General features: G+C 41.1%; 1 pseudogene; it reads right to left on the bottom strand.

Annotated features, from left to right (window-relative positions):
• Nucleotides 1-5111: 5111 nt before the first annotated feature.
• On the bottom strand, nt 5112-5961 carry LOC132415946 (large ribosomal subunit protein eL6 pseudogene; annotated as a pseudogene).
• Between the last annotated feature and the right edge of the window lie 39 nt (nt 5962-6000).

The following is a 6000-nucleotide window of genomic DNA, read 5'->3' as shown; positions in this document are numbered from 1 at the left end:
CTCTGCAACAAGAGAAGCCACCGCAATGAGAAGCCCACGCACTGCAACGAAGAGTAGCCCCCACTCGCTGCAACTAGAGAAAGCCCACGCGCAGCAGCGAAGACCCAACGCAGCCAAAAAACCAAAAACGAAAGTCCTTTCTTTTATGAAATGTGGGTGAGAGTAGATGATAGTTGATGTCTGCGAGATGTCCTCTTTGGACCAAAATCATTAGCAAATCATCCTCTCCCCGACCACTGTGACCATTAAATCCTACCACTCACACTCCCCCCTTACCTCATGTCTACCTTCCTCCATGGCTGTTGGCCCCACACAGCTGCTATGAGTTGTTTCCTCCTTAGTGTAGCACCCAGGAACACATCTCTGGAGCCATTCCACATGGTGTCAAATCCCAGCTCTGCTACTTTTGAGCAGTGTGACCCTGGGCAAGTTAATGAACTCTGTACATCAGTTTCCTTCTTGTTAAAATGGGGTAATATAGCATCTACTGTTCAAAAATGTTATTAGGATAAAATGTTTAAGAGAAGAGTACAGAACACAGCCTGATGCTGTGGGTGAATTAGTGGTTTTTATCCCTGCTGTCATTAGCATTGTGATCATCCTGCCTGATCTCAGCAACTTATGGAAATAAAGTCTATACACTTCTATTCCTTGGTCATCAATTTTAAAGATTCACCTATATCTGTTCTGGAACTTCTCTTTCCCTTCTTGTCCTCCACAGTAGAATTCTTGCATCAGGCCATGGCCAATTGCTATAACAGGGTATGCATCATACTTTCTCATGTTTTCTCTGTGAATTTACTTCATTTATTTCCTGGATCTTCTGTATCTTAGTCATCTCTACTCAACAAAAACTATGCTCCAATTGGATGAAAAATAAAGCCAACAAAAATATTCTTCAGGGATTCCCTGGTGGCGCAGTGGTTGAGAGTCCGCCTGCCGATGCGGGGGATGGGAGTTCGTGCCCCGGTCCGGGAGGGTCCCGCGTGCCGCGGAGCGGCTGGGCCCATGAGACATGGCTGCTGAGCCTGCGCGTCCGGAGCTTGTGCTCCACAACGGGAGAGGCCACGACAGTGAGAGGCCCGCGTACAGCAAAAAAAAAAAAAAAAAAAAAAAAAAAAAAAAAAAAAATTCTTGACTTTACTCATAAAATCAAGCTATTAGAAGAAGTTGAGTAGTTCTTGAAAGGGAAGTGTGTTGTTCCTTTTTTAAATCCCATTTACTCTTTTTGTTTTTTGGCTGTACCACATGCGGGATTTTCATTCCCTGACCAGGGATTGAACCCGTGCCCCCTGCAGTGGAAGTGCGGAGTCTTAACCACTGGAGTGCCAGAAAATTCCTTCCACTTACTCTTTATTTCATTTTTTAACTAAAATGTACAATGATGCACACAAATCTTATGGGTTCACTTAAATTTTTACACAGGTATAGACCAAAATATTCTTCACTCAGATCAAAATTTAGAATATTTCCAACACTTCGGTAGGTTCCTGTTGGCCCATCCTTGTCAATAGGTCCTCCTACAATGGTAACCACTATTTACACTATCACCATGGATTTTTTTTTGACTATAATTGAGTGGAAGTAAATGGTGACCTACAAAATTTTCTCTTTTGTGTTTTCCTTGTTTTGAACGTTATTATGTCTGTGGCATTCGTCTGTTACACATACCAGAATTAAGTTAGGATGAGGTCAGAATGCAGTAGTGTAAGCCCTTAATTCAATATAACTGGAATCCATATAAGAACAGAAAATTTGGATACAGTCCTTAGAAGAGAATGCCAGGTGAAGATGAAGGCAGAGATTGGGTTGATGCTTCTGTGTAACAGGAATCATTAGAGATTGTAAGTAAATCATCAGAAGTTTTGGGAAAGTCATGAAAGAGCTCTCAGAAGGAACCAACCCTGCTGACATCTTGATCTCAGGCTTCTAGCCCCCAGAGATGTGAGAAAATAGAGGGAACCAGAGACATATGTCACCCTTGTCTACTTGCTTTATGGCTGCCTGATTTTCTTCTCCACATTCTCTCTGATAGCCTGTCTGAATTCCTCTTTCATTTCTGACCAAACTGACTGATCCTCACATCCATTCTAAAGCCTTCACTCCACATGCACTGAAGATCAGTAAAGAGTGTGTTGAACTCACAGCTACTGAGCATTGTTTTAGCATCTCTATAGCCATTGTTTACATACACTATTAAAAATTATTTTCCAGGTGTAATTTGCTAGTGGAAGTTGATAGGAATTTTTCTCTAAATTTCTCTCATCACTGAAAGAGATGATCGTCCTTTCCCATTTTGTGAACTGAAAGAGTCACATAAGAAAAACATGACTGAATGTTTGCAAGTTTCAAATGGCAGGAATGATCAGGGATGTGAAGAATTCCCAGATATAAATGTTACTGTGAAATAGAAGCATGTTTTATATGTACTTAATATCTTAATTCCAATAATATCTCACCTCCATTCAGTATAAAGATCTCAGATACTTCTTGGTTCTTAGTGTACCACTTACAAGACATTAAACAGTTTGGTTCAACCAATATTCAGACCACAAACACTGTGCTGAGTATCTTCATATCCCTTTCTTGGAGAGAGGCATTTTTTAAAAATAAATTTATTTATTTATGGCTGCGTTGGGTCTTCGTTGCTGTGCACAGGCTTTCTCTAGTTGCAGCGAGCAGAGGCTACTCTTCGTTGTGGTGCATGGGCTTCTCATTGCTGTGGTCTCTCTTGTTGTGGAGCACGGGCGCTAGGCAGGCGGGCTCTAGAGCGCAGGCTCTGTAGTTGTAGCACACGGGCTTAGTTGCTCCACATCATGTGGAATCTTCCCCGACCAGGGCTCGAACCCGTGTCCCCTGTGTTGGCAGGCAGATTCTTAACCACTGCGCCACCAGGGAAGTCCGGCATTTTCTTAATTAACTCCAATTACACCCCTGTAGAATCTTTTTAATCAGAGGAATGTTAAGAGCCTTTATTTGTTATTGAATGACTGCAGTTCTTAAGGGTCAGCTGTGGTCAGTAAGGAGGGCAAATTTTGCATTTAAAAGCCTTTCTTGTCTCTAATACAAACTGTTTATTCCTACTCTAAGATGGTCAAACTTTTTAACAAATTTATTTCCTAATTTCTCTTAGCAGTAGTTCTGTTTCTTTCCTTATAGCTCTTACTATATTTCGCTTCATCAATATAATTTTTTGGTATTACTATTCTACTAGTCATCTCTCTTTTCTGTTTAATTTTAGTATTTAATTAATTAATTAGTTTATTTATTTTGGCTGCTCTGGATCTTGGTTGTGGCACGTGCTGTCTTTGTTGTGGAATGTGGACTTCTTAGTTGCAGCATGTGAAATCTTAGTTGCAGTGTGCGGGATCTAGTTCCCTGACCAGGGATTGAACACCGGGCCCCCTGTATTGCGAGTGCAGAGCCTTACCCACTGGACCACCAGGGAAGTCCCCTCTGTTTAATTTTTTTTTTGTATGTGAATGTTTATAGTGGCTTTATTCATAATCTCCAATAATTATAAACAAACCAAATATCTTTCAATGGGTATATTTTAGAATAAACAGTGATACATTGATACAATAGAATGCTGACTGACAATAAAAAGAACTACTGAACCATTAAAATGTGAACAAATGTCACAGATATTATGCCAGAAAACATATTACCTGATGTTCTGGAAAAGACAAAACTAGGAAAACTAAAATTTGATCAGTGGTTACTAGGAGTGGAAACTGACTTTTGAAAAAACATGAAGGAACTTGGGTGATGGTGGTGCTTCCCAAACTGTATAGATACCACAGCACTGCACACAAAAAAATCAATTTTACCAAATGTAAATTATCAATAAAACCAACTTAAAAAACCCATCAGTCATTTTTCACCTATCTATTGCCAAAAATCCAAGTCTAATGACCCATCATTTTAGGGAGCCTGTAGGATAACGGGCACTCTTATACATGAGCATAAATTGGTACAACCTCCATGGAAAGCAGTTTGGCACCATCTACCAAAACTGCCTAAATCCTTTGACTCAGCAAAAAGCTAATTCTTACCTGGTACTTGCTCATCTGTATGCACACTTCAAGTTACTACATCGCACTCCGGTACCCAGTACTTTCTGAAAGTTTGCTTTAACCGAAAGAACTTCATTCGTACCTGTCTTTGTTAACTGGAAAAAAATTGAGATTTTCACATTTATGAAAAAAGGCAGAGGGGGAAAACAGCAGTTTGTTTTGCAGAGAGCCACTAGAGACGGCAGCATGTCTGGGCAGTGGGAGTGGCACTGCCAAGCTCTTTCCCTGGGAACTACTACACTCTGGCATCTCAGCATCCAGAGCCATCACTTTGAATTGTCTGTGAGCATCTGTGTTTTATCCCATTTTATGCCTCTGTTAGCAAGATGTGTCATAAGGCAATTTCTTTAATTTTTGCTATTTTGGCTTACAGAAGGTTTCAGAGGCATACTCCACTTTTGGATAGCAGGGGAAACCTGTATAATTACAAATAATGGAAACCCAAATATCCATAGAATGCACTACTATACTATGCATCAGTAAAGATGGACACTTCCTATGGAATAATCAAATTCATTTGTTATCTGTATAACAGCATGTACTGCACATGGGGTTTTCGGTTAAAAACGGGGAAAGATAATTATACTAATTTGTTGTGTATGCTTTAAGAAACTAGATACACAAGAAACTAATAGTAATGACTATGGAGAAAGACTGAATTGGGCAGAAATGGATGTTAATTCATGGAAAGGGAGGGAAGTTTGTGGCCTGAAGAGCCCACAGTTGTTTCTTATCCATGTACAGTTAGTACGGACTTGTTCAGTGATGGTTGGGGAAATGCCACTACTTTGTATTTGTAGGTGCTTTGTGAAAAACTGAGAAGACACTTAGGAAGCTAAGAATGTTGATCCAAAGAGGGAATTCCACTGCAGCTGATAGCACTCCCCTCCAATCCCACTCCTCTTAGTAGAGGCTAACATCCCATCAAATTGGCTGAGTCATACCATACCTTCAGGCAGATTTAAAAAAAAAGAGAGAGAGAAAAGACACAAAGGAAATGGACTGAGTTATTTAATTAGGTTCTTTGTAAGAAGTTTAGAACACTGCTTTGTGAGGATAAATTCTGTTTGTGAGAGCAAACACAGAGAGGAGGTAGCCCTGGAGCTGAGGAACAGCTTTGATTCTGCGCAGAATTTGTGAGTCCACATCTTTTTGATCAACCTTGCGCTGCTCTGTAATCTCGTATTTCTCTCTCTCTGTGTTGAAGATCTCACCTTCCTGGTGCCTGGGCTTATGCAGCTTCTTCTTGAAGTAAGCGTCAGTGAGATGTTCTGGGATTTTCACACCACTGATATCAATTTTGGTGGAAGTGGCAATGACAAATTTCTGGTGTGTTCTCCGCAGAGTATCTCGATTGAGGGACAGAGGCCCAGTCACAAGTAGCAAGCCACAGATCAGCTGCTTCAGAAAAATGACCCTCTTGCCTCTGTGGTGCCCAGTGAGGATAACCAGGATGGTCCCAGGAGTGATGCTGGCGCAGTTTTCTCACATGCTTACTGAAGGGTTTTTTGCCGTGACTCAACAGCTTTCAAGGCACATCTTCAGTAGGATAATACCCAGGCATTTTGCGAAGTTTAACCACCTGGGTAACACCATTCTTGTCACCACCAACTGGTTTTGTGACAGTAGCAAGGACCTTCACCTTCTTTTTCTTTTCAACCTTGGATTTAGATGCTGAATACTTCCTCTTGTACAAGGCCTTTCTGGAATACATAGCCGATCAGGAATATCTGCCAATTCCTCTGACCAGGACAGGGTTTCGGCTGCAGTGGGGTTTCCCCTTCTTAACCTGCTTCACCTTTTGAACCTTGTCACCAGTCTCAGCCTTCTTGGCTTCAGGTTTTTTCTCCTTACTATCTGGCTTCTCAGCCTTTTCACCTGCCATCTTGCAAGATGGGAAAGAGCCCCTCTGTTTAATTTTAAA

The sequence above is a fragment of the Delphinus delphis genome, chromosome 20 (genome assembly GCF_949987515.2).
Source record: "Delphinus delphis chromosome 20, mDelDel1.2, whole genome shotgun sequence".
Lineage (NCBI taxonomy): Eukaryota > Metazoa > Chordata > Mammalia > Artiodactyla > Delphinidae > Delphinus > Delphinus delphis.
This window is presented reverse-complemented; position numbering and strand designations above follow the sequence as displayed.